Source organism: Canis lupus, chromosome 18 (assembly GCF_003254725.2).
Source record: "Canis lupus dingo isolate Sandy chromosome 18, ASM325472v2, whole genome shotgun sequence".
In the NCBI taxonomy this organism is placed as follows: domain Eukaryota; kingdom Metazoa; phylum Chordata; class Mammalia; order Carnivora; family Canidae; genus Canis; species Canis lupus.
This window is the reverse complement of record NC_064260.1, coordinates 53,491,050-53,518,364: the sequence shown is the minus strand read 5'-3', so window position 1 is coordinate 53,518,364 and position 27,315 is coordinate 53,491,050. Positions and strand designations below refer to the sequence as shown.

Here is a 27,315-nt window from a genome sequence, read left to right as displayed (position 1 = left end):
AACCCACTTTCTGTAACAGAGAGGACACTTAGGCTAAATATCAGCAAGGGCACAGAAAAAACTTAATCCCATAAACCCACTAGACCTAACAAATATAACAACACTTTCCCTGATACATCACAATATTCTCAAAAACACATGAAGCATTCTCTGGAATAGATTATAGATTAGCCATTTAAAGAAGCCTTTATACATAGTAAAGGACTGAAATAACACAAAGTATGTTCTCTGACTGCAACAGAATTAAATTAGAAATCCACCAGAATTAAATTAGAAAATAAATTTTGAGAGATTCACAGATACGTGGAGACTAAGAAATGTGCTTACCCATTAGCTAGAGGGGAAATAACAAGGAAATTCGAAAATTCTTTGAAATTAATGAAAATGAGAGCACAACATACTAAAACTTATGAAATGCACTAAAACTGTGCTCAGAGAAAATATATAGCAATGAATGACTATGCTGAATAAAAAGTGCAAATCAATAACTTAACCTTCAATCTTTGAAATTAAAAAAACAAAAGAGAAAGTGCAACCCAAAGCAACCAGAAAGAAGATAATAAAAATAGTGAAAGTCATTACAGGGTAAAGGAGAGAAAACGAGTGGGAAAAATCAGAGAGGGTGACAAAACATGAGAGATTCCCGACTCTGGGAAACGAACAAGGCGTGGGGGAAGGGGAGGTAGGTAAGGGGATGGTGTGACTGGGTGACGGGCACTGAGGGGGGCACTTGACGGGATGAGCACTGGGTGTTATGCTGTATGTTGGCAAATCGAACTCCAATAAAAAATATACAAAAAAAAACCAAAAAAATCCCAAGATTTTATCCATTTATTCATGACAGACACACAAAGAGAGGAAGAGACACAGACACAGGGAGAAGCAAGCTCCTCGCAGGAAGCCCGATGAGGGAATCAATCCCGGACTGGGATCACACGCTGAGCTGAAGGCAGATGCTCAACTGCTGAGCCACCCAGGCACCCCTTCACACTTGATTCTAAACAGCTTAAGGCATAGGTCATAAACTCTTCACTTATTATCTCTATATAGTTTTATGTCCTACAGAAAGTGCACAGAAAATATTAGAATACATAAATATTTGTTGGCAAATTGAACTCCAATAAAAAAATATACATATAAAAAACAAAACAAAATAAAAAATATTGATACAAAAATAAAAAAGACAAAATAGAGAAACAATAGAGAAAAGTCAATGAAACCATAGTAGGTCTTTGAAAAGATGAATAAAATAGAAGGGAAAACAAGAAAAGACTCAAATATCTAAAATCATAAATAAAAGTAAGGAGAGAGGAAATGCTCTGAACAACTGGATGCCAAGCAATAAGATCACTGATGAAATGGGCAAATTCCTAGAAAGAGAAGATCTACTAAAACTGACATAGAGAAGAAATAGAAAATTTCAATAAGCCTATAAACAAAAGACATTGGGACTCCTGGGCAGCAGTTGGACATCTGCCTTCAGCCCAGGGCAAGATCCTAGGGTCCCAGGATTGGGTCCTGCATTGGGCTCCCTGCATGGAGCCTGCTTCTCTCTCTGCCTGTGGCTCTGTCTCTCTGTGTATCTCTCATGAATAAATAAATAAAATCTTAAAAAAAAAAAAAGGAGAAGTGTTGAAATAGTAATTTAAAAACTTTTCACAAAGAAAAGCTGAGGCCCATGGAGCTTGACTGCGGGGAATTCCACCAAACACTTAAAAAGAAATGAACCCAGGGGCACTTGAGTGGCTCAGTCCATTAAACCACTGACTCTGGGTTTCTGCTGTGGTGCTGCTCTCAGGGTCTTAAGATAAAGCTCTGCTTTGGGCTCCTTGCTTATTAAGAAGCCTGCTTCTCCCTCTCCTTCTGCCTCTGCCTGCCACTCCCCCTGCTTGTTCTCTCTCTCTCTCTCTGTGTTGAATGAATGAATGAATGAATGAATGAATGAATGAATAAATAAATAAATAAATAAATAAATAAAATCTTTAAAGAAAAAGGTTAGTTCCCTTATAAAAGGGACTCCAGAGAGCCCCCTCACCCCTTTCTCTACATGACGACACAGAGAGAAAGTGACTATGAACCAGGAATGGGGTCTCACCAGACACTGCATCAGCTGGCAATTTAGAAGACTTCCCAGCCTCCACAACTGTAAGAAAGAGATTTCTGCTGTGTATAAGCCATGGTATTTCTGTTACAGCATCTGAACAGAAATTGTTACTGAGAAGTGAGGTGCCACTGTGACAAATACTAGAAATGTGCGTGTGGCTTTGGAACAGGGTAATGGGGAGAGGCTGGAGGAGTTTTGAGGGGCAAGCTAGCAGAAGTCTACATTGCTGCAAATAGAATTTTATTTTATTTTATTTTATTTTTTTGCGAATAGAATTTTAATGAGAAAAGAGGACAGCTTAGAGAAAATATCAATTTTAGAGAATACCTAAGTGATTCTGAACAGAATGTTGATAGAAGTATGGATGGTACAGGGCATGCTGATGAGGTCTCAGGGGGATATGAAGAACATGTCATTAAAAATGGGAGGAAAGGCCATTCTTACTTTAAAGGCCATTCAAAGAACTTGGCTGAATGGTGTTTGTGTTGTAGTGTTTTCTGGAAAGTAGAACTTGGGGGTGATGAAGTTGGCTATTGAGCTGAAGCTATTTCTAAGCAAAGTATTGAGGGTAAGGGTGAGGCATGACTTCTCCTGACTGCTGATAGCAAAATGTGGGAAAAGAGAACAGACTTACAGATAGGATCATTAAGCAAAAAAGAAGCAAACCTTAAAGGTCTGAAAATCCTTCGTCTGCCTGTTTTTTTTAAAAAATGGAAGCGCACCATTGGAAGAGAATAGGTGTGTGGCCAAGTGAATGTTTGATAAGGAGTTATGTGGGTCAGCCATCTCAACAGAAGCTAGAAGCTATTGTCTAAGACAACCTTCAAGGTGATCCAGATCATCACAACTGCCGCTCCTAATACAGGATATGCTGGTACCTGGTGCCACCAGGTATTGAGGACTCAACTCCTAGCATTCCAGCACTGAGCTTCTTGGCCATGCCAGGTATCTGATGGCCTCTGGTGGGGCCTAGGCTAGGCCCAGCAGAGCCATGGGAGTACGCTGTCTCCACCTTATTTCAAAGGTTGCAGCCTCCTGTTAGAGCTACAGGTTTATGACTCAACCCCAGACAACTGGAGAGCTGCAGAGCCCACACAGAGAACTACCATGGGGGTGAGGCCCAAGAACAGAGCTACTGTGGGGGAGGGATTGCCCAAAACCATGAGGGATCCAATCCCTGCCCAGCAAAGCTATAGGAGTAGGACTATCCCAGTGGGTCCAGAAGGCAAAGCATTGAGCCAAAGAATTATTCTTTAAAAAAAAAAAAAGATTTATTAATTTATTCATGAGAGAGAGAGAGAGGGAGAGAAAGAGAGAAGCAGAGACATAGGCAGAGGGAGATGCAGACGCCTCACAGGGACCCCGATGTGGGACTTGATCCCAGATCCCAGGATCACGTTCTGAGCCAAAGGCAGATGCTCAACCGCTGAGCCACCTAGGTGTCCCAAGAATTATTCTTGAATCTTAAGGTCTAATGGAATTTGCCTTATTAGGTTTTGAACTTTAGTCAGGGCCTATCACCCCTTTCTTCTTTCTCAGTTCTCTCTTCATTGGGAATGTCTATCCTATGCTTGTCCCATCATTATATTTTGGAAGCACATTGCATGTGGATTTCATAGGACCACAACTGGAGAACAATTTTTTTTAAGACTTTATTTATTTATTCATGAGAGACACAGAGATAGAGCGGCAGAGACACAAGCAGAGTGAGAAGCAGGCTCCCTGTAAGGAGCCTGATGTGGGACTTGATCCTGGGATTGTGGGATCATGCCCTGAACCAAAGGCTCAACCGCTGAACCACCCAGGCGTCCCTCTGGAGAGCAATTTGCCTCCGAATGAATCATATCTTGAGTATCACCCATACCTGATTTAGATGATATTTAGTTCAGGCTTTGGACTTTTTTTTTTTTTAAGATTTATTTATTCATTCATGAGAGACACAGACCGAGAGAGAGAGAGAGAGAGAGAGAGAGAATGGCAGAGACACAGGCAGAGGGAGAAGCAGGCTCCATGCAGGGAGCCTGATGCAGGACTCAATCCTGGATCCCAGAATCACAACCTGAGCCAAAGGCAGGTGCCCAATCGCTGAGCCACTCAGGCATCCCGAGGCTTTGGACTTTAAAGTTGATGTTGGAATGAGTTAAGACTTTTGGGGCTGTTGGATGGAATGAATGTATTTTACATGGAAGAAAGACATGAATTTTGAAGGGTCAGGGGTGGAATGCTATATACTGAGTGTTTGTTGAACATTCAAATTCATGTTGAAACCTAATCTCCAATGTGACAATATTTGGAGTTGGGACCTTTGGGAGGTGAATTTGGGAAATGATACCAGTATATGTTATTCTGTTACAGTAGCCCAAATGGACTAAGACAGACCAATTTCTTTTTCTTTTTTTTTAATTGAAGTGTAAATTGACATATAACACTGTGTAAGTTTAAGGTGTACAATGTGTTGATTTGACACATTGTATATTGCGGTGTGATTTGCAGTATAATGTTAGCTAACACCTCTATTATGTCACATAATTATACTTCCTTTTTTGTGGTGAAAACAATTAAGATCTAGTCTCTTAGCAACTTTGAAATTTATGGTCCAGTTGACTAATCACTATGCTCTGCATTAGATCTTCAGAACTTACTTATCTACTAGTTGCAAGTCCGTGCCTTTAAATGACTTTTATCTAATCCCCTCAACTCCCACCCCAGCCCTTGGCAATCGCCATTCTACTCTCTGTTTTTATGAGTTTGGCTTTTTAAGATTCTACATATAAGTGATATCATAGTGTATTTGTCTTTCTCTTTCTCATCTCACTTAGCATAATGTCCTCAAGGTCCATGCATGTTATTGCAAATGGCAGGATTTCTTTCTTTCTTATGCCTGAACATTATTAGTCTGTTACACACACACACACACACACACACACACACACACACACACCACATTTTCAATACCCATTCATCCACTGATGAACACTTAGGTTTTTCCATATCTTGACTATTTTGAATAATGCTACAATAGACATGAAGGTGCACTTATCTCTTCAACATTTTCCATTTCCTTCAGATATCTAACTCAGAAGTTGGATTACTGGATCCTATAGTAATTCCATTTTTAACTTTTGAAAGAAACTTCATACTGTTTTCTATAGTCAATGCACCAATTTTTATTCCTACCGATAGTGTACAAGTGTTCCTTTTCCTCCTCATCCTCACCAACACTTGTTATCTTTTGTTTTCTTGATGATAACTATTCTTGCACGTATGAGGTGATATATCTCATTGTAGTTTTGATTGAAATTTCCCTGATGATTAATGATGTTGAGCATATTTTCATGCATCTGTTGGCCATTTGAATGAATTCTTTGGAAAAATGTCTGTCTAGTTCCTCTGCTCTTTTTAAAATTGGATTGACACTTTTTTTTTTGTTATGAGTTGTATGAGTTCTTTATATATTTTGGATACTAACTCCATGACTGATGTATGGTTTGCTAATATTTTCTCCCGTTCCATAGATTGTCTTTTCATTTTGTTGATTATTTCAGAGAAGTTTCCTTTTGGAGTGTAGATGCAAAAATCTTCAGCAAAATACTAGCACACTAAATCTACCAGCATACAGAAGGATTATAAATCACAATTAAGTGCTATTAATCCAAGAAGTACAAAATTGGTTTAAACAATACATTTAAGTAATATAATATAGGATATTAATAGAAAGAATGTTAAAAACCAGACAATCATGTCAATAGACACACAAAAACATTGAATATTTGAAATCCTTTCATGATAAAAATGCTCAGTAAGCAATAGAAGCAACTTCTTCACCCTGATACAGAGTATATATACCTTCTCATTCTGTTGATTATTTCCTTTGCTATGCAGAAATTTTTCAATTTGACTTAGTCCCATTTGTTTATTTTTGCTTTTGTTTCCCTTTCCTTTGGAGTGAGAGCCATGAGGACATTGCCAAGACTGATATCAAGAGGCTTTTTACTGCCTATGTTTTCTTCCAGGAATTTTATAGCCTCAGGTATTCTATTCAAGTCATCAATCCATTTTGAGTTAATTTTTGTGTATGGGATAAGAGAGTGGTCTGGTTTCATTCTTTTGCACATGGCTGTCCAGTTTTTCCAACACCGTTTGTTGCTTGGCTATTCAGGATCTTTTGTGGTTCCATAAAAATTTTAGAATTACTTTTTTCTAGTTTTGTGAATTATGCCATTGGAATTTTGACAATGTTACACTGAATTTGTAGCTCCATTTGGGTAGTATGGACATTATAATATTAATTCTTGCAATCCATAAGCACGGAATATCTTTCCATTGATTTGTGCTTCTTCATTTTCTTTCATCAGTGTCTTATAATTTTCAGTATATGGGTCTTTCACTTCTTTGGTTAAATTTATTCCTAGATACCTTATTCTTTTTGATGCAATTATAAATGAGATTATAAATGAGTCTTATTGATTTCTCTTTCTCTTTCTCTTTCTGTCTGCTTTGTTATTAGTATATAGAAATGCCACAAATTTCTGTATATTGATTTTGTGTCCTGCAACTTCACTAAATTCGCTTATTGGTTTTAAGAGTTTTCTGCTAGATTTTTAGGATTTTCTATACATAGTACCATGTCACCACTGAGTATGACATTAGTTGTAGGATTGTCATGTGTGGCTTTTGTTATATTGAGATACATTCCCTCTAAACCCACTTTGTTGAGAATTTTTATCATAAATTGATGTGGAATTTTGTCAAATGCTTTTTATACACCTATTGAGGTCATTTGATTTTTATCTTTCATTTTCTTAATTTGTTGTATCACGTTGATGGTTTACATTGTTGAACCCTGGAATAAATCCCTGTTGATGGTGATGTATGGTTCTTTTGATGTATTGTTGGAATCTGTTTGGTAGTATTCTATTGAGGATTTTTGCATCTATATTCATCAGGGATATAGGCCTGTAATTTTTGTGTGTGTTGTCTTTGTCTAGTTTTGGTACCAGAGTAATGCTGGCCTCATAAAATATGTTTAGAAGTTTTCCTTTTTCTTCAATTTTTGGAAGACTTTGAGATAGATAGGTATTATATCTTCTTTGAATGTCTGGTAGAATTTGCCAGTGAAGCTGTCTGGTCCAGGACACTTTAGTTTGTTGGGAGGTTGTTTTTTTTTTATTTTTATTTATTTATGATAGTTACACACACACACAGAGAGAGAGAGAGAGGCAGAGACATAGGCAGAGGGAGAAGCAGGCTCCATGCACCGGGAGCCCGACGTGGGATTCGATCCCGGGTCTCCAGGATCGCGCCCTGGGCCAAAGGCAGGCGCTAAACCGCTGCGCCACCAGGGATCCCTGTTGGGAGGTTTTTGATTACTGTTTCAACCTCCTTACTAGCCATCATCTATTCAGATTTTCCATTTCTTCATGTCATTTTGAGTTAATTTCTGTGAGTAGTGTAGGGCTAGGGTCCAATTTCATTCTTCTATGTGTGGTAATTCCAGTTTTCCCAACACTGTGTATTGAAAGTTGTCCTTTCCCCATTAAGTATTCTTGGCTCCCTTGTCAATATTTTGTGACAGTATAGATGGGGGCTTATTTCTGGCTCTCTACTCTGTTCTATTGGTCTGTGTGTCTATTTTTATGCCAATACCATACTGTTTTAATTACTATAGTTTGTAGAGTATTTGCAATCAGGAAGGGATTCTTCTGTCTTTGTTCTGTCTCAGGATTGCTTTGACTATTCCTGATCTTTTGTGGTTCCATATAAGTTTTAGGGTTGTTTTTTCTAACTCAGTGAAGTACGCCTTTGGAATTTTGATAAAGATTGCATTGTTCTATAGATCCTTTCAAATAGTATGATTTTTTTAATGTTAATTTTTCTGATCTGTAAACATGGTATATCTTTTCATTTGTTTGTATGTTCTTCATTTTCATTTATCAAGTCTTATAATTTTCAGTGTACAGATCTCTCACCTCCTTGGTTAATTTTATTCCTAAGTATTTTGTTTTTTTTTTATGCTATTATAAATGGAATAGTTTTCTTTGTATCTATTTCAGATATTTTGTTAGTGAATAGAAATGAAACTGATTTCTCTGTGTTGAATTTGTATCCAGGAACTTTACTGAATTCGTTGATTAGTTCTTAACAGTTTTTTATTCAATCATTAGGATTTTCTATATTTAAGATCATGTTATCTGCAAATAAGGACACTTTTATTTCTTTGTTTCTGATTTTGAAGTATCGTATTACCTCTTCTTGCCTGATTGTCCTGGCTAGGACATCCAGTACAATATTGAATGGTAGTAGTAGTGGTAAGAATGAACAACCTTGTGTTGTAACTTAGAGAAAAAGACTTCAACCTTTCACATTGAGTATGATGTTAGCTGTTGGTTTGTTATATATGACCTTTATTATGTTAAGGTATGTTCTTTCTATATCTACTTTTTGAGCATTTCTATAATGAAAGGATGTTGAATTTTGTTAAGGGTTTTTTCTGCATCTATTGAGATGATCATATGATTAGCTTTCACTCTCTTGATATAACGCATGACATTTATTGATTTGCATATATCTAATCATCTTTAAATCTCAGTGATAAATCCCAGTGATGATGATATAGGATCTTTTAATGTGCTTTTGAGTTCACTTTGCTAGTATTTTTCTGAGCATTTTTACATTTATATTTATCAGGAATATTGCTCTGCAGTTTTCTTTTCTTGTAGTATCCTTATTTAACTTTGGTATCAAGATAATGGTAGCCTCATAAAATGAATTTGGGGTTGTTCCCTCCCTTTCAATTTTTTGAACGAGTTTAAGAAAAATTGGCATTAATTATTCTTGAAATGTTTTCTAGAATTTATCAGTGAAATAATCTGATTTTGGGCTTTTCTCTTTTGGAATTCTTTTGATTACTGATTTAGTATCCTTAGTTGTCATTGGTTTGTTCAAATCAGTCTTGATAGTTTGTGTATTTCTAGGAATTTATCCATTTTTTCTTTTTATACAGTTTGTTGGCACATAAATGTTCATAGTAATTTCTTATGTGTCTTTTCTGACTGGTATCAGTTTTAATGTCTTCATTTAAAAAATTTCAAAGACTTCATAAATGATCCAGGGAAAAAGAGGAGAATACATCATTTGGTCTATGGAAAGGGGAGCCAGTGCTGGCCCTACTGGCCATTAAATTAATTACTCCAGCTGTTCCCGTAGGGCATGAACAACAATCCAAAATAAGTTGGCAAAAAGCACACATGTAATTTACTGTTATTATTTTGACAGAACAATTGGTAGGTACATGGGCTTTTATGTCAAACTCCTGCTTTTGAGATTTGCTCTGTCACTTGAGATTTGCTCTGTCACTTGGTAGTTTATCTGTTTCTTATTTTGGGAGGGATCAGGGGTACAAGTAGATGGAGGCTAATTTTTTCATTTTATATTTTTAAAATTTATTTATTTATGATAGACAGACAGAGAGAGAGAGAGAGAGAGAGAGAGAAGCAGAGACACAGGCAGAGGGAGAAGCAGGCTCCATGCAGGGAGCCCGAGGCAGGACTCGATTCCAGGACTCCAGGATCACCCCCTGGGCCAAAGGCAGGTGCCAAACCACCGAGCCACCCAGGGATCCCCTAATTTTTTCATTTTAAAAATACTGGAAATCTTTATGACAATACTAATATCAGACAAAATAGACTTTAAATCAGAACTGTTACAAGAGACAGAGGAGAGCATTGCATACTGATAAAACTGTCAATTCAGTAACAAGATGCAAATATAATCATATATGGCACAAAACAATGAAGACCCAGAATATATGAAGCAACATTAACAGAAATGAAAGGAGAAATAAATATTTCTAAATAATAATTGGAAACTTAATATCCCTCTTTCAATAATAGATAGAATCTCTAGACAGAAGGTCTGTAAGACAATAGGAGACCTTAAGTAGCACTACGTGTCAACTAGATCTAACAGGTATACACAGAACACTCCAGTTTCTCAAGTGCACTTGGAATATTCTCTAATATAGGTCATATGTTAGGCCATAAAACAGTCTCAATAAATTTTAAAATATTGAAATCATACAAAATGTCTTCTGAGACCACCATGGAAGAACGCTGTAGAAATCAATAAAGAAGAAAAACGGGGGCACATATGTGGCTCATTTGGTAAAGCATCTGCCTTCAGCTCAGGTCATGATCTCAGGGTCCTGGAATTGAGTCTCACATTGGGCTCTCTGCTCTCTCCCCCTGACCACTTCATGCTCTGTCTCACTATCTTTCTCTCTCTCAAATAAATAAATAAAATCTTTTTTAAAAAAGAGAGAGAAGAAAAATGGAAGAATCACACTTGTGTAGAATTAAACAACACAGTGTTAATCAAGGAATCAAAAAAGAAACCACAAGGGAAATTAGGAAATACTCAAAGACGAATTAAAAAAAAAAAAAACACAAATAACCAAAACTTATGAGGTGCAGTGAAGCAATTCTCAGAAGGAAATTGCTATTAATGTCTATATTAAAAAACAAGAAGTTATTTTTTAAAAAGACCTAAATTTACACCTTGAAGAATTAGAAGAAGAAAAACAAACACAACACAAAGCTAGCTAAGGCAATAATAAAGATCAGAGTAGAGTCAAATAAAACAGAGAACAGAAAAACAGGGAGCATCAACAAAACCCAAGGTTGTTTCTTTGAGAAGAATAACTCAATTGACACGTATTTAGCTAGACTGACAGAGAAAGAATGTGCAAATGTAGGGTCATACTAGTAGTCTGTACCATTGCTGAAATGCAATGATAATAATGCTTTATCTGTTTTTTTTACTACTTAAAAATCATAGCTTGAGTACAATCATGAGAAGAGTTCCAGATAAATTCCATTATTCTATAAATTCTTGATCAGTACTCCTAAAAAATGGTAAGGTCATCAAAAACAAGAAAAGCCTGCAAAATCATTGCAGCCTACAGTAGCCTAAAGAGGCATAACCACTGAATAGAGTGTGGTATTACGGATTGGATCTTGCAACAGAAAAAAGTGAAAGCAAAAGAAATAGGGACTAAAATGTGGACTTTAACTACGATGTAGCAATATTGGTTTATTAATTTTGAGAATACGCTGTACTTGGGTAGGGTGTTCATGATAAGGGAAATTGGGTGTGCAGTCGGTCTATGGAAATACCCTGTACTATCTGGGGACTTTTTTCTATAAATCTAAAATTTTTCATCTTGAAAAAAGTGATAAAGTGATTAAAGGAAGTTGGATTTTGATCCTCAAAAAAAAAAAAAAAAAAAACAAGAGGAGGGGGAAGAGAGAGAGTTAATGAAAACAGCCCTAGGCTAAATTTTTTAAAAGTAAAATTTTCACTGTAAACATTAACTTTTGCTAACTTACCTTCTATCTTAGGCCGAATCACACAGAGAACTTCCAATGACCTCAGTCCCTTGAATTGAGGGACAGGGATGAATGGCCAAAGAGGAAAGAAGCTATAAACTCACATAGGACTTTCTTTCCTCAGAGTACTGATCATTTGTATAACTTTTTTTTTTAGATTTTATTTATTTATTCATGAGAGAGAGAGAGAGAGAGAGAGGCAGAAACATAGGCAGAGGGAGAAGCAGGCTTCCTGCGGGGATCCTGGTGCAGCACTTGATCCCAGGACCCTGGGATTATGACCTGAGCCAAAGGCAGATGCTCAACCACTGAGCCACCCAGGTACCCCCATTTATATAACATTTTTTTGAGAATCTTTTCTTATCTTTTTTATTTTTTTGTATATTTTTATTGGAGTTCAACTTGCCAACATATAGTATAATACCCAGTGCTCATCCAGTCAAGTGCCCCTCCTCATCACCCAGTCACCCCTGCCCACCTCCCTTTCCACCATCCCTTGTTCGTTTCCCAGAGTTAGGAGTCTCTCATGTTCTGTCACCCTCACTGATATTTCCCACTCATTTTCTCTCCTTTCCCCTTTATTCCCTTTCACTATTTTTTATATTCCCTGAATGAATGAAACCATATAATGTTTGTCCTTCTCCGATTGACTTGCTTCACTCAGCATAATACCCTCCAGTTCCATCCATTGAAGCAAATGGTGGGTATTTGTCTCTACTGATGGCTGAATAATATCCTATTGTCTATAGACCACATCTTCTTTATTTATTCATCTTTCAAAGGACACCGAAGCTCCTTCCAGTTTGGCTATTGTGGACTTGCTGCTATAAACATTGGGGTGCAGGTGTCTCGGTTTTTCACTGCATCTGTATCTTTGGGGTAAATCCACGGTAGAGCAATTGCTGGGTCGTAGGGTAGCTCTATTTTCAATAGAGAATCTTTTCTGTGCTAGTGCTAGGGATACAGCAATGTGGAAGACAAGGCATTTGGAGGTCTTATTATGAGTGAGAAAAAGACATATATGTGACAATATTATAAGATACATATATAGAGAAAGGCTCAATGTACTATGGAAGAATCGAGGAAGCAACAAGGGAGAAAGAGAGGAGCAAATGCTTTGAGTAAGTTACACAAAGATGTGTGTTCATGACACCACTTTCTCCTGAGCAGGTGCTCTGAGCACCAGAATGGTGAAGACTGATTCACAAAATGGAGTGGTGGGTGACAGTGTGGGGAAAGGGAGTTTCTGGAAAGGTGGATAACACATAATGATGGTAAAGGAGCAGGGCACATTTTGGAACAACAGATAAGCCACTACTGGACACTTACTTTAGCACATCCATGAGATTATAGAAGAGAAGATTTTAAGAAACTGCCAAGTCTCTTTGGTGCAGCCCATGGCACCAGCAGGATGGGCAAGTGTTGCAGTCTTTGTACTGCCAGAAAGCTCCATAGCCCACTGACGAGATCAGAAGCGGCATCATAAACAGTACAAGCAAGAAAGCCCATTTGGAGGTGTTTCCCATGCAAAGGGAATTGTGCTGGAAGAAGTAGGAGTTGAAGCCAAAGAGCCAATTCTGACACCAGGAAGTGCATCAGTGTCCAGCAGATCAAGAATGGCATAAATAAATAAATAAATAAATAAATAAATAAATATCACAGGCTTTGCACCCAATGGTGGTTGTTTAAATTCTGTTGATGCTGAGGTTCTAGTTGCTGCATTTGGCCTCAAAAGTCATGTTTTGGTGACATCCGGGGTTTGCTTCAACCTGGATGGAACTGGAGGGTATTATGCTGAGTGAAGTAAGTCAGTCGGAGAAGGACAAACATTATATGTTCTCATTCATTTGGGGAATATAAATAATAGTGAAAGGGAATATAAGGGAAGGGAGAAGAAATGTGTGGGAAATATCAGAAAGGGAGACAGAACGTAAAGACTGCTAACTCTGGGAAACGAACTAGGGGTGGTAGAAGGGGAGGAGGGCGGGGGGTGGGAGTGAATGGGTGACGGGCACTGGAGGTTATTCTGTATGTTAGTAAATTGAACACCAATAAAAAATAAATTAAAAAAATAAAATAAAATAAAGTTGTCAAAGTTGCCAATGGCTCTCTTCTAACCGTAGACAAAAGCAAGAAGGAAAGACCCAGCTCCTAAGCTCTGATGGTAAAAACATGACAATAAATTTTCATAGACCAAAAATAAGTAAATAAAATGGACAAGAAGAGAAAAAGGCTCTTTTAGTAAAAACAGAGTTTGAACTTTGGGAGAAATTTCAAAGTTGTGCACACAGTGGAAGATGAGGCATATGGTCGAGGGTAGACAAGGGAATAGAAGGAAAACGTACAAGTTTACAAACAGCTATTTTAGTTGACTGGGGCTGCAGTAATAACAAAGTAGCACAGACTGGATGGCTTCTAGTAATGGAAATTTATTACCCACAATTCTGGAAATTTAAGTCCAAGACCAAGGCACTAGCAGTTTCAGTGTCTGCTGAGTGCCGGCCTCCTGGTTTGTAGATGGTTCTCTTGTTGCTGTGTCCCCCAAGGTGGGAAAGAGGCCAGGGACCTCTCTGGGGTTCCTTTTATGTGAGCTCTAATCCTATACATGAGGGCTCTGTCCTCATTAGCAAGCTAGTCACCTCCCAAAGGCTCCACTTTCAAATGCTATCATATTGGAGATTAGTTTTCAACATAAGAATTTAGGGGGAAGACAAACGTTCAGCTTATAGCAAGAGCCACTCAACGAAGTAATGATGGCGTCAAGAGGGTATGAGAAGAGTGCTGTGAAGGTGCCATGAGGATTATCTGTCTCATTCCCAGGATGGAAGCTGTGGGAGATGCCTGTTTTCTCACCATGAATGATCTCCTGCCAGTTTCCACTGCCTTTTGTACATCTGGGTTCTGGGGGTGCTGGCTCTGATTATGCTATGCTGATACGCTCTGCAGTCTCCTTGTTGTGTAACAATCAAAACTACCTGTTTTAAAAAAAAAAAAAAAAAAAAAACTACCTGTTTTGATTCCTTGGATTAGGGTTCCACAATAGGACTTTTGCCTGTCCCATCCATTTCTTGGTTCCCTCCAAAATCCTCCAATATTGTGGGAGATGAAGCCAGTATTCAAACACAGGTTCACTGAGGGGACAAAGAATCAGTGCACTGAACTGTTGAGAAACTTCCTTTAAGGAAAAAGGCTGCCCTGAAAACCAAGGCTTCTGGCAAACCTTCCTGGCAAAGTGGATAGAAATTGTCTCTGCTCTCATTCTGGAATATATGCCTTCCCCTCTCCAGGAAACAAGACAATCCAAGGCATGGAAACAAGAATCTGATGTAAAAGATAAGTTCTATTCAAGAATCACTAAGCATCTGAAAATATAAAAAGCTTGTTAAGACTCCTTTGCTGACCCCCCCCAAAAAAATACCCCTAGGAAACAAAAGTTTTTAAAAATATTTTATTTATTTATTCATGAAAGGTACACTGAGAGAAAGGCAGAGACACAGGCAAAGGGAGAAGCAGGCTCGCTGCAGGGAGCCTGATGCAGGACTCGGTCCCAGGACCCCGGGATCAGGCCCTGAGCCAAAGGCAGGTGCTCAACCGCTGAACCACCCAGGTATCCCAGAAACAAAAGTTTTTATCTTACTTGATTTAGTTCTTTTTCATACAAACGTTTTCTTCTTCTTTAATTGTTCATTAGCGTTCTGGGTTTTTTGTTTCTCTTCCTTCCTTACAAATTCATCATCCTCTTATCTCTGTGCTAGCTGAGTACTTGGATCTCTTTTCTTCTCTATTTACAGTCATTTCCCAGGGACTCTCATCCAGTTCCATATTAAATATGTGTCTTCAGTGATGGATGATAAACCTACATTTTCAAGCTGAATTAACACACTGGAATCCAGATTTGTCTGTCTGACTCCCTAATCAACACCTCCACTTGGATATTTTAGTAGGTGGCCCCAGTAATGATTTCCATGATCTCCACCTCTTGGTGTTCACATCTTTGTGAAATCCCTTCCCTCTCAGGATGTGCTCTCTGGACTTAACTTGCTTCTAGTAAATAGAACAAGACAGGAGTGATGGGACATCAATTCTTGGATTAGGGTTTACAAAGACTCTGGCTATTGTCTTGAAAAATTTCTCTTCCTCTCTCTTGCTGAGATCATACTACTGAGCACCTCTTTCATGCCATGCTATAAATTACCTTTTGGCTTATGAATTAGCGATACTTCTTTTATGTATCACTTTGTTCTAGGAACCTGTGACTAGATTCTAGGAAATTCTTTTCATATAATTAATAGAGTCATGCTTTAAATGTCATGAATATTAAAAATTTGTAGCCACTTTGCTCAGTAGATTGTTGACATGGCTTCCTTTCAAGGGGTTTTGCATAATCCTGTGTAGGAAAAAACTCTAATTTGGCAATTAGGATGGAGAATTTGCCATAATTTCTAAGATTTCTTCTTCAATTTGAAAAGTCACCTTCAGTTATTAGACTTATATACTTTTCTCTTATAAAAACCTATTTGAAAAATATCGTAGGGGTTCCTGGGTGGCTCAGTCCATTAAGCATCTGCCTTCAGCTCAGGTCATGATCCCAAGGTCCTGGGATGGAGCCCCATGTCAGGCTCCCTGCTTGGCTGCTTCTTCCTCTCCCTCTGCCCTCCCTCTGCTCATGCACTCTTTCTCTCTCAAATAAATAAATAAATAAAAATCTTTTTTTAAACAAATAAAAGCTTGAAGAGTATGTCTTTGAGTAGGCCATTGTGTCTCTCTGTCTGGCCGTGGTTGGGCCCATAAACTAGGCAGGAGGTCCCATGTTCTAGAGCCCATGATTGAACAGTTGGGAGGTAAAATGGGCACCTAGGAATCTGAATAGATCTGAATCTATAATGTCTGGTGGGTCAAAGAGGATGAACATATATCTGGTTAAGAAGGAGATTACATGATGGGAGGCTGCGTGTCTGGAGAGAGAGCTGCCAGGCAGGAGTCCAGCTAAGGTATCAGTGATGGTGAGTACATACCTAAGAGCTCCAGCAGAGGACAGCAGTGGCCCAATAAAACAAATTTGCCATTCTTAGCAGAGTCTGTCACCCTGGGGTCCAAGTTTCCACCTGGACGACTCTCAGGATTTTGTTTGGGAGCAGAGGAGGTAATTATCTACACTTTGGCTGGACCTGGTGAGGGCTCCATACAGGCCATACTTTATACCCAGTCAGTGAGGGCTGTCACTCCCCAGTGGCCTGATATGATATGGGCTCACTCCACTAATGGGTATGCTATCTCTGTAGGAATAGTTTTGTCTGGGGCCATGTCTGGTACTCTGGGAGGTCGTTCATGTGAGGTTCTGAAACAGGCATGTCTTTTGGGTAAGGATCTGCAATGTAGTTATGTTTCTGCTGTCTGTTGGTGTGTGTATGTGCAGACACCAATGACCATAATCTGCATGGGTGAGTTGGCTATTTCTCTCCAAATGGAGGCACCCCAGATAGGCTTTCCCCAAATCATGAAATTATCCTTTTGCCATTGTCTAGGCCAGACTATGAGACCATTGGCTACTGCCCAGAAGTCAGTAAAAATGAGGGTTCTTGGGAATCTCATTTTGTGGTCTATGTAGAGCCAAGCATACTGCTACTGATTCTGCTAGGTGGACTAAGTCAGGAGAGCCTTCCTGACTGGATGTATGCCCCTAGGGGATGTATACCCTAGGAGGGTATGCTGCAGTCTTCCAATGGGCTGCCTTGCATATAAGGATGTTGTTGCTACCAGCAAAAAACACCAATTCCCTTTCCACTTCAGACAGTTGGTTCCAGTGGGATCCCCAGCCTGCTAGATGGGTGGGCAGTGGGGATGGTGCTAGCTCTACCTCAGTGTCAATGGGCAAGGGGCTCAACATGGGGGGGAAGCCACATCCTCCTGTAATTTGGAAAGGCCCTTGACATAAGGTTTAGCCCTTTCCTGAAGATACCATTTCCTTTTTACCAGTGGGGGCCTTAGTGTTTGTGCCAAGCCTCCGCTAGGTGAATCTCTGACCCAAAGTAGGCTAGGACTTGTGTGTGAAGCACTGAGCACAGTAATGCTTCTTTAAAAGGGCCCAGCAGGCTGCCAAGATTTGCTGCTCAAGTGGTGCTTACCAGGCTACTGTCTAGGGCAGAACCCACGGGCAACCAGGTAAAGCCACAGTTAGACCAGCGACTCCACAAGGCATCATCAGGTGTTGCCAGTAATTCAACTCCAGTGTCTAAACCCAGAGGGACTAATGGTGGGGCCTGCTGTACGGCAGCTTATTAAGGTTCTCCCCAGTGGAAAGAGGCTGATTTGCTTGCAACAGCATAAATAGGCCTAAGTAGAATGGATATGGGTAGAATGTGTTGCCCCCCAAAGGTGAAGAGACCTCACATGTGTTGTGCCTGCTGAAGTGTAGCAATGAGTTTTGATGGTGAGGGGTTGATGTGATCCAGAGAGAGTGACTCCATGGCCCTCAGCTGACAACACTAGGCCCAGAAACCTGACAGAGGCGGCCAGTCCTTGGAGTTTACGTAGGGCAATGGGACATCCTCTCTGCTGTAAATGTTGTGTTACCAAATGTCAGTCTTCCTGCACCGCTTTCTCAGAATGCCTCTGTGGTAGAATGCCATCTATATAATGTAGAAGGTGGCAGTGGGTTAGTTTATGTGGATTTGGATCTTGTCTGCAGGGGCTATGGGCAATGGGGAGCTATTCAGACCCCCATGGGCAGCTGAGGAAAGATATATTGGGTGGCCTCAAAAGCAAATTAAGATTTTGAGTCTTTGGTAATTGGGACCCAATAAAGCACAGTGGCTATAGCTAGGGCAGCAGAGAGAGGCTCTGAGCCTTTCCATACCATCTATTATCTTTATGATACTGGGAATGGGGCCTTAATGGCAGGAGCCTATGCATTTAAGTTTAGATAATCAAATGTCAGTCTCCATTCATTAGTGGTGGGGTTTAACAGTATCCAGGGCTCTTAAAGGGTGAGATGGTAGGCCTAATGACCCCAGGGTCAAGCATATCTCTAATGAAGGGTCAAAGGCTTTCTGTACTTTGCTTCAGCCAGTATTTTGGTGTATTTAGCATTTTTACTAGAGGAGACAACTGAGCGGGTTCTCATTTGTCAACTTCCTCTAAGAGAAAAGCCAGGAATTTGGGTTTGTTCCCAGACATGTCACTGAGTAAGGGCCTTTGTACTTCTCACAGAAAAAAAGAGAGCTAGAGGAACCACCACTGACAACTGTTTTAGAAATATGGTGCCAATAGACACATCCAGATTAGTATTTATTCCCTTTGCAGTTTTACCTGCCATGTTTTGTAGACTGTGTGAGGTTCCCTTGGGGAATAGAGGAGAGTTATCTGGAATTATCATGACTTGAGCTCCTATGCCTAATAGGACCACCAGAGTTGTAAGTGGATGTTTGTCCCTAGGAGGTGGGACAAGCTCTGGGGAGGCTGTAGGATAATGCTCTGAGGATTGCTAAGCTGCAGTGGGAGAAGTTATTTGAGGCAGAGGGGACCTTGAGACCTTAGGCCATTGAAATTGGGCTCTATAGTGAGATAATTGCTGTTTTAGGGGGTGGAATTTGCACCAGAACCATCTAGATATAAGGTCTTTAGAAACCCCAATTGTCAGAGCTGCCAGTATAAGGTGCTCTGCTGTTTAGAATCATAAGTTTTGTCTCCAATGGGGTTAGCATGGGGCTCTGGGACCAGGAAGTGGGAACGGTATTCTACAAGGAGTGTTTCAAGGCCCAGAACCCAAGGGTTGGCTTTGGGGTTGTGGGCTGCTGAGGCACTGTAAAATCTGGGAGTCTGTGTGAGTATCTCCTTCATGGCAGATCACCATGTATATTCCCTCCAGGACTCCTGAATAGTATAGGAGAAGTAAAGGAGTCTAGATTTGTAATTGTGGGCAGGGGCAGGTCCCTATAAGAAGAACTTTCTGGATTTGGGGTCGGTTTGGGGACTTTTCAGCATTAGATATAAAATCCAGATCATCTGGGTTGTTGTGTTAAAAAAAAAAAAGAGAAACCCATTGGACCATACCAATCTTATGGAGAAAGAGTTGGGCCTCATCTAGTGTTTTCCGTTGGTTTTGAGCCTTTGCAGTGAGGTGGGCGGTTTACATTTAGTGGGGAGCATACCAACTTCCTTGAGTGTTTTAGGTATAAGCACCAGGTGTTCAAGCAATTCATGGTTTGGACCATTAGATCTTGTACCACAATGCTCTGGGGGGTGGGACCCATGATATCCCAAAGGGCTGGGATGGGGACTAAGGTGTGACAGCAGGAAGGTATACAGCAACAGGAACTGCAGACCAGGCTGCACTTCCTTTGTGAGGAGCCATGCCTTCCCTAGCCAGGGTGATCCTACTGTACTGGTCAGGACTTGGAGTCCTGGTGCAGCCCACCAACACATGCAGTCAGAGAAGAGAGGTCTTCCTTTCCTCTTTCTAAGAACACTGCCTGGCACCTTTATACTGCAACCCAAACTTGGACATGGGTTGCTACTCACATGTCCCAGCCATGATCTAATGCAACAGGACCTTGAGAAGATCATGGTTAACTTACCTAAGAGTTGGCCGTGCTTGGAGTTGTGAAATATACCCAAAGTCTATTCCCTACTGGGGATTTCACTCTCTGTGGGCATTAGCAAGCAGAAGACACATCCACCAACAATCTCTGAACAGAGTTCAGGGTATTCCTCCCTTCTCTTTAAGGATAATGCACATTCATAGCCAGATAGTTTCATTGACCAATCCTGTAGAATCCCAGAAGTCCAGCAGCATTCTTTCTTTCCTCCATCTTTATTGCATCTTCAAACCAGGCTGGCAGTGTTTCTGCTAGCATAAAATTCTGTAAAAATGTGTTGGCTTCCCAAGCAATTTACAGGAGTCCAAGCCATTAGACAACCTGTCCTACCCATATCTTTCCTTGTTAACCACATCTTTCCCCTGACATCTGCAATGATGGTGATTGATTTTAGGAGTCACATCTGAAATCACTTTAGCAAGTGACAGCCCAGTCACACTCCTGATGTTCTCTCCAGAACATCCTTTCTCGGATGAGCACTGGGTGTTATACTATATGTTGGCAAACTGAACTTAAATAAAAACAATTGTTAAAAAAGAAAACATTCTTTCTCATTTTGTGCAATATGCTTATGCTAAGAGTTTTCCAAATATTCAAGTTTTGGTTACTGTTTACTTACTGCTTCTTCTATGTATCACTGTCCTCTTCCATCTTACTGTAAGAAGCAAGGAGAATCCAGGTCACACCTTTAACACTTTGCTTAGAAACCTCCTCAGTTAAATAATTCAAGTTCATCACTTACTAGTTCTACTTTTCACAAAACGTAAGAACACAATGCAATCAAATTCATTGTTATTTTATAATAAGTTTTTTTCTCCTCCAATTTCTATTAACATGTTCTGTCCATCTGAAACCTCACCAGAAGCATCTTTAATGGACACATGCCTACCAATACTCTATTCATGATGGTGTATGCCTTCTTAAAGATCATAAAAACTTTTTCTAAAGTTTTCTTTCTGCCTTAGCTCTCAAAAGAATTGTGTTTAACACACATATTTCTACCAACAGTCTCTTCTAGGCAATCTAGGCATTTTCTAGTGTGCATTTCAAAACCCTTCTAGCCTCTACCCATTACCAACTTTTAAGGCCACTTACTTCTATACTTTTAGGTATTTGTTACCCAGAGGTAGAACTCCATATTACAGTACCAAAATCTGTACCAATACTGAGTACAAAGAACAGTAAGGATAGAAGCTATGCATGAACCCAACAACATGGGCTCCCGCTAAGTCCAAATTAGCTACTGCCACTGCCGAGTGTCCAAATGCTGAGTCAATGACTTGTCAATGCTGAATCAACAACATGATGCCATTTCTCAAGAAGACCAATTAGAATATGGATACCAAATTGGTCATATTAGATCTCTTTAATTTTTTAAAAAGATTTTATTTATTTATTTGAGACACAGAGAGAGCAAGAGGCAGAGACACAGGCAGAAGCAGGCTCCATAAAAGGAGCCTGATGCAGGACTTGATCCCAGGACTCCAGAATCATGCTCTGGGCTGAAGACAGGCTCTAAACCACTGAGCCACCCAGGGATCCCCATTAGATCTCTTTCAAGATCAAAGGGCAGTGATTCATCTTGACTGGAATCAACCCATACTCTGGCTAAATATTTCTCTTTCTTGCTTTTTTTTCTTTCTTGCCTTTATGACTCAGCTAGAATAACTGTTTAAAGACACAGAGAAACACTTGACTCACCAACATTAACTTATGAAGTGTTATGACACTTCATTGAGCCAAAGAAGACATGTAGTGTGAAAAAAAGGCATGGCAGTGGGTTCATGACAACCAGATCCCCTGGTTCAAATTCACAGTCTACCACACAGAAACTGTCAGTACCACAGAGCAATGGGATAGCTTTGTTCAATTTAAAGTGCACCAAGTCTGGCTATTGTGGACATTGCTGCTATAAACATTGGGGTGCAAGTGTCTCAGCTTTTCGCTGCATCTGTATCTTTGGGGTAAATCCCCAGTAGTGCAATTGCTGGGTCATAGGTAGCTCTATTTTTAACTCTTTGAGGAACCTCCACACAGTTTTCCATAGTGGCTGTACCAGTTCACATTCCCAACAACAGTGCAAGAGGGTTCCTCTTTCTCCACATGATGAGCACTAAGGGGGGCACTTGACAGGATGAGCACTAGGTGTTATACTATATGTTGGCAAATGTAACTCCAATAAAAAATAAATAAATAAATAAAGTGCACCAAGGACCCAGCTAGGAGATGATACTATGCAAAAACTGGAAATTATTTCCAAATTGAATTACATACCCTAAATCAATGACCACTTTATGGTTTTTTATTTCTCATAGGTAGAATAAACAGTTCTGGGAACAAAATGGAACAAGTTTACCAAATTCCTAGTACTCCAATTGGGGTTTTGTTCCCTTAGTCCCTGCAAATCAGGGTAGGTATATGAACATTGAAGTCCTGAGAAATGGAGACATTTCCACCAGGAAACACAGGAAGAGCATCATATATTAAGTTATGCCTATCCCTCTGTCATGTCAGTTTCCTGGACTAGGAGGCCAGGACTCAAGGAAAAGAGTCATCAACTGGACTGGATTAACAAACCCTCAGCATCAGCAGGAGGTACAGCTGATCTTTCTAGTATACCTACATATTCTTTTCCTCCAAAGTAGTCCCACTGGGGTATCTCATGGTACTTCCTTGCCCAACTTTGATGGTAAAGGGACATGGGAACTTGCCAGCACCTGAAAAGAGAAGATCTGACCTCTCAAACATTAAGGCACTCCTCCTGGTGTGAGTCTTAGACCAGAACTGTAAGGGGTACCTAGAATATGTTATAGCAGAGGGAGAGAGAGAATGAGAGAGAATGAATAACACTCATAGACCTGAGATTAGCTGCAATGGTGGCATCCGTAGTTTACAGACTAATTTCCTCTTGCAAGTTTTCCCTGAAGGAGTTATTCTGTGGTGATTGAATTTATTACATATATCATGCACGTTGACTCAGCACAAGAGTTGGGCAGTGCTGGTAGTTACGGTATACCACCTAGATACCCCGAACTGCTGGGAGTTTTGACAGATGGTACTCATGGCAGGATTTATCTCTTGGGGTTGCCCTTGGTCAAAGGAAGGTATACTGTTCAACATTACACCCCAGGGACACCGCCTATGTCCAATCATTGGTCAATGTGGGGTTGCAATGGCTTGTTCTGTAACCGAGTCACAGAGTGACTTAGAGTCACTCTTCACAGAGTGAAGAGTCAAGCTTGCCTTAAAAAGAGCAAACATCTAGCTGTAAAATAAATAAATAAGCAAAAAGTAAATAAAATAAACTTCCAGCTATAAAATAACTATTTTGCAATTAGAACTGGTGGATAGTGAGTAAGGAAGAAAATAATTACAACTAAAATATTTTTTCAACAAATTATTACCCTTTCAAAAGTATAGCTGTTGCTGACATTTGAGTGCTCTTACCATTAAGGAAAACTGGTGCCACTGTTCTGACCATGAAATCTTGTTCATTTCATGAATGCAGCTGGGCAGAATCTAATCTTCGGTTCATAAATCAATGTTGTCAAAGGAATGAATAAAGTAGAAAGTAACTTTGAATAAATAACACAATTTCATTCTATGTGGCGCGATCTATCATGACCATCCAGAATTTTTCTAGTTTTCTTTGCACAGGATGTTATGTATTCTGGCTAATTTTCTAAAAGCAAGCATTTAAATCTTACTAACTAAAGTTATACATCAATTTTTAATGCACTAAGATTTTTTTCTCAGTCATCTATCAAAATGACTTTAATTATATACTTACATGGTACAGAAGCTGGATTACTTCTGAACAGAGGACTACTTTCACATGAATACTATTACAAGCGTTTAGGAGTTTATGTTGTAGGAGGTATTCTTAGAGGTAATAATGAATAATCTAATATTACAAATTTAGGGATTATTTGACTTCAAATGCTGTTAATCATCTCTAAAAATCTAGTGGAAACATTTGGTCTAAGTCGGGCCATTAGGGTCGGATTTATTTCAATGCCACTGAGCAAACAATTGCATTTACTTTAAGTAAACTGCAAAAATTGCCAAATCTACTGTTTGTATTGTTGAACAAAATACGTTGTAGTCGTCAACTTTGAATTTCACATGGGCTGTTTTTTGTTTGTTTGTTTATGCTTCTGGAACTCAGTCTAGCAAAATTAAAGGAAAAGACTTCAGGTTTCTGCTCTGACATTAAAAGCTATGAAAGAAAAAAGGCTATGAAAGATGCCATTTGTATCAGAAAAAAACTACATAAATGAAAACAACTATTCCTAGATCCATAAGAGAACTGAGGTCAAAGAGCACCCACCATCCCCCCAAACTGGAGAGACAGAAAGTTATATAGAATCACAGCTTATCAGGAGCAGAAGCACCCTGTGTAGAGCTGGCAGGAGCATTTAAACCCCAATTGAAAAACTACCACAGTGTCAGTGTAGACTAGTTTGGGATTTAAAAGCTCTGGGACTGTGAAGCTCCCACACATTAATGGGGCCCCACCAAGTTCTCCTTGTGCAGATCAAAATAAAATGCCTTTTTTTCAAGAGGAAGAGAAACAAAACAAACATTTTGAAATATATCCAGAGTAACTGCTCTTGGCTCTACTCTCTGTAAAGAAGGGGGTCCTGAAGAGAAACTAGGTTACAAAGCTTTATCTGATGTGGAAAAAGGCAATCAACCAGCTTCAGCCCCTCTAGCCTTTCAATCTCATATAAAAGGAGAGAAAAAGAAAAAACAACAACAACAATGAAACTCATCTGAAGATCACAGCATAGGGACTCCCCCTGCCCCCAACAAGGAAAAAGAAATAAGGAAATGTATTCATAATAGTATGTAATGTTCTCCTTGCCTGATATCCAGCCATCACATCAGCAGGGCTCTGGGACAATAAACAGCAGATTACCAGGGAGACACAGATTCCATATAAGGGGTTTCTAGGAGATTCCATATAAGAATACCCAAAGGCATTAAGAGAGAAAGACAAAGCTAAACAAAACCAACTATGCTACAGGATATTGAAGCCTCTGGCACATACAGATACAGAAAACATTACTACAGCCCATCATCTAGCCAGATAGACATTAAATCTCACACTAAAAGCCTATTTGCCTCAATCTGACTATCTGATGCATCAAAGACAGAGTGAACCTCAGAAACAGACACAGAGAGGGCATCGATTTTAGAATTTTAAGACCAGGAATTTAAAATAACTGAGATTAACATGCTAAGGGCTCTAATGAAAAAAGCAGGCAATATGCTGGAATCGACAGATGCTATCTGCAGAGAGCGGGAAACTTTAAGAAGCAATAGAATGGCAATGCTGGAAATTAGAAACTCTGTAATGGAACTGATGAATGTCTTTGATGAGCTCAACAGCAGCCTGGGCACGGCGAAGTAAAGAATCCGTAACTTGAAGGCTGGTTAATAAAATTAAATGCAAAGTGAAAATAGAATTTTAAAATGTAATAGAATAGCCGGTAACTGTGAGACAGCAGCAAACAGTATAGTATTACCGTAACGGGAATGCCAAGAGAGAAGAATGAAGGAAAGGACCAGCAGAAACTTGGCAGTAACGGTGGCTGAGCATCTTCCCAAATTAAGGACAAAGACCACATCAAAATCCATGGAAAGGCCCTAAGAAGATTGATTTCTTTCCAAAAGAGACACATGCCTCCAGGCAGAAATGGTGTCATTGGTTGCCAGAGTTCGGGTCCAGGTAATCAGGATTGCATGTTAATAGTTAATAGAGCTGTTTTTTGGGGGAGATGATGAAAATGTTCTAAAATTAGGTAATCATTATGGTTTCTGAGTTTTCCCAGATATTAGACTTAGCAGAAAAATTACTCCAAAGCAGCTATTTACATATGTTCACAAAATACGTTTGAGAATGAAAGAAAGGAATGGGAATAATGACTTGTCAAAGAGCATCTGTCAATAGAGAGAATACGTGACCTGGAACATAAAATTGCTGCAGTGCTCAATGGAAGTGTCACCAACCTCAATGGTAGGTTTGAAATGGCAGCAAAACAGAATGTTCGAACAAGAAGCTGGGGCAAGAGGGGTTATGTTATAGGAAGAGCAGAAAGAAAACACACTAGGGAATTTCCAAGACAGTGTAAAGGCCTTTAAGGAATACAATAGTAGCCTTTTCAGATTGGCTTTTTTGATTTAATAATTTACGTGTATGGCTCATCCATGTCTTTTCCTCTCTTGATAGCTCATTATTTCCCCTTGTTTTCTTTTTTTATGGCAATATCCCCTTGTCTGGATGGATCACAGTTTATTTATCCATTCACCCATGGAATGTCCATTGCGACCAGATTTTGGCCGTGATGAAGAAAGCTGCTATGCACATCTGTGGGCAGGGTTTTAAGTGGACATAAGTTTTCAACTTACTTGGGTAAATAAGCATGGTTGTTTCCACATTTTCTCATCCATTCTTCTTTAGCACATTGTGCATTTGTCATGTATATGTTTTATGTCAGAGTGTCATTATTTATGTTCATTTGTCACCCACTGAAGGATAAGACCCTGAAAGATTTGGTCTTATCCATTGCTGTATTCCTAGCATGGAAAAGGCTCTTACCAACGTTGTCTGAAGGAATCAATAAACCTATGAAAGTAAATCTCTTAAGGAGCTTATCACTGGCTTAGCCTCTGCCCTTTGTCACTACCTACTCTGCCTGCATTTCAAGTTACTTATTTTTAGTGTGAATTCACAGTTTGATTTGAAGTGGAGCAGAATGTCACTTTCCACAAGGGAAGGATTACACCATATTTCACTCGCTTTAGTTTACTCAGGGTTATTTGCATTAACTCTTTTAACTAAAATTCAGTACTAAGGACCCCTGGGTGGCTCAGTGGTTGAGCGTCTGCCTTTGGCTCAGGTGGAGTCTCGCATAAGGCTCCCCTCAGGGAGCCTGCTTCTACCTCTCCCTATGTCTCTGCCTCTGTGTCTCTCATGAATAAATAAATAAAATCTTAAAAAAAAAATCAATACTAAACAAGCCTAGCACTAACCTTCTGTACTTTTCACAGGAAAATCAAAAACAGTTCACTTTTGAGTCTTACAAGCAACACAATTTGCAAAGAACTGTGTTCCATGTAGTGGGTTTATTTTATTTTATTTACAGATGTGGGGATCAAAGTCCAGTGCCACTGCAGGGCACTGCTGACGATAAGAATTTTCACAAAGTACACCTTTAAATAG

At 39.5% G+C, this 27,315-nt stretch overlaps 1 long non-coding RNA gene across 1 annotated transcript in view; it reads right to left on the bottom strand.

The window, feature by feature from the left end:
- Positions 1–23,627, bottom strand: part of LOC118351376 (uncharacterized) — a 49,551-nt gene extending 25,924 nt beyond the window's left edge. Inside the window, exons 1-3 of the long non-coding RNA XR_004806743.2 lie at positions 23,535–23,627; positions 22,711–22,804; positions 20,707–20,742 (exon numbers count right to left, since the gene is read on the bottom strand). This is a non-coding gene — a long non-coding RNA (uncharacterized LOC118351376). The remainder of the gene's footprint in view (positions 1–20,706; positions 20,743–22,710; positions 22,805–23,534) is intronic.
- Between the last annotated feature and the right edge of the window lie 3,688 nt (positions 23,628–27,315).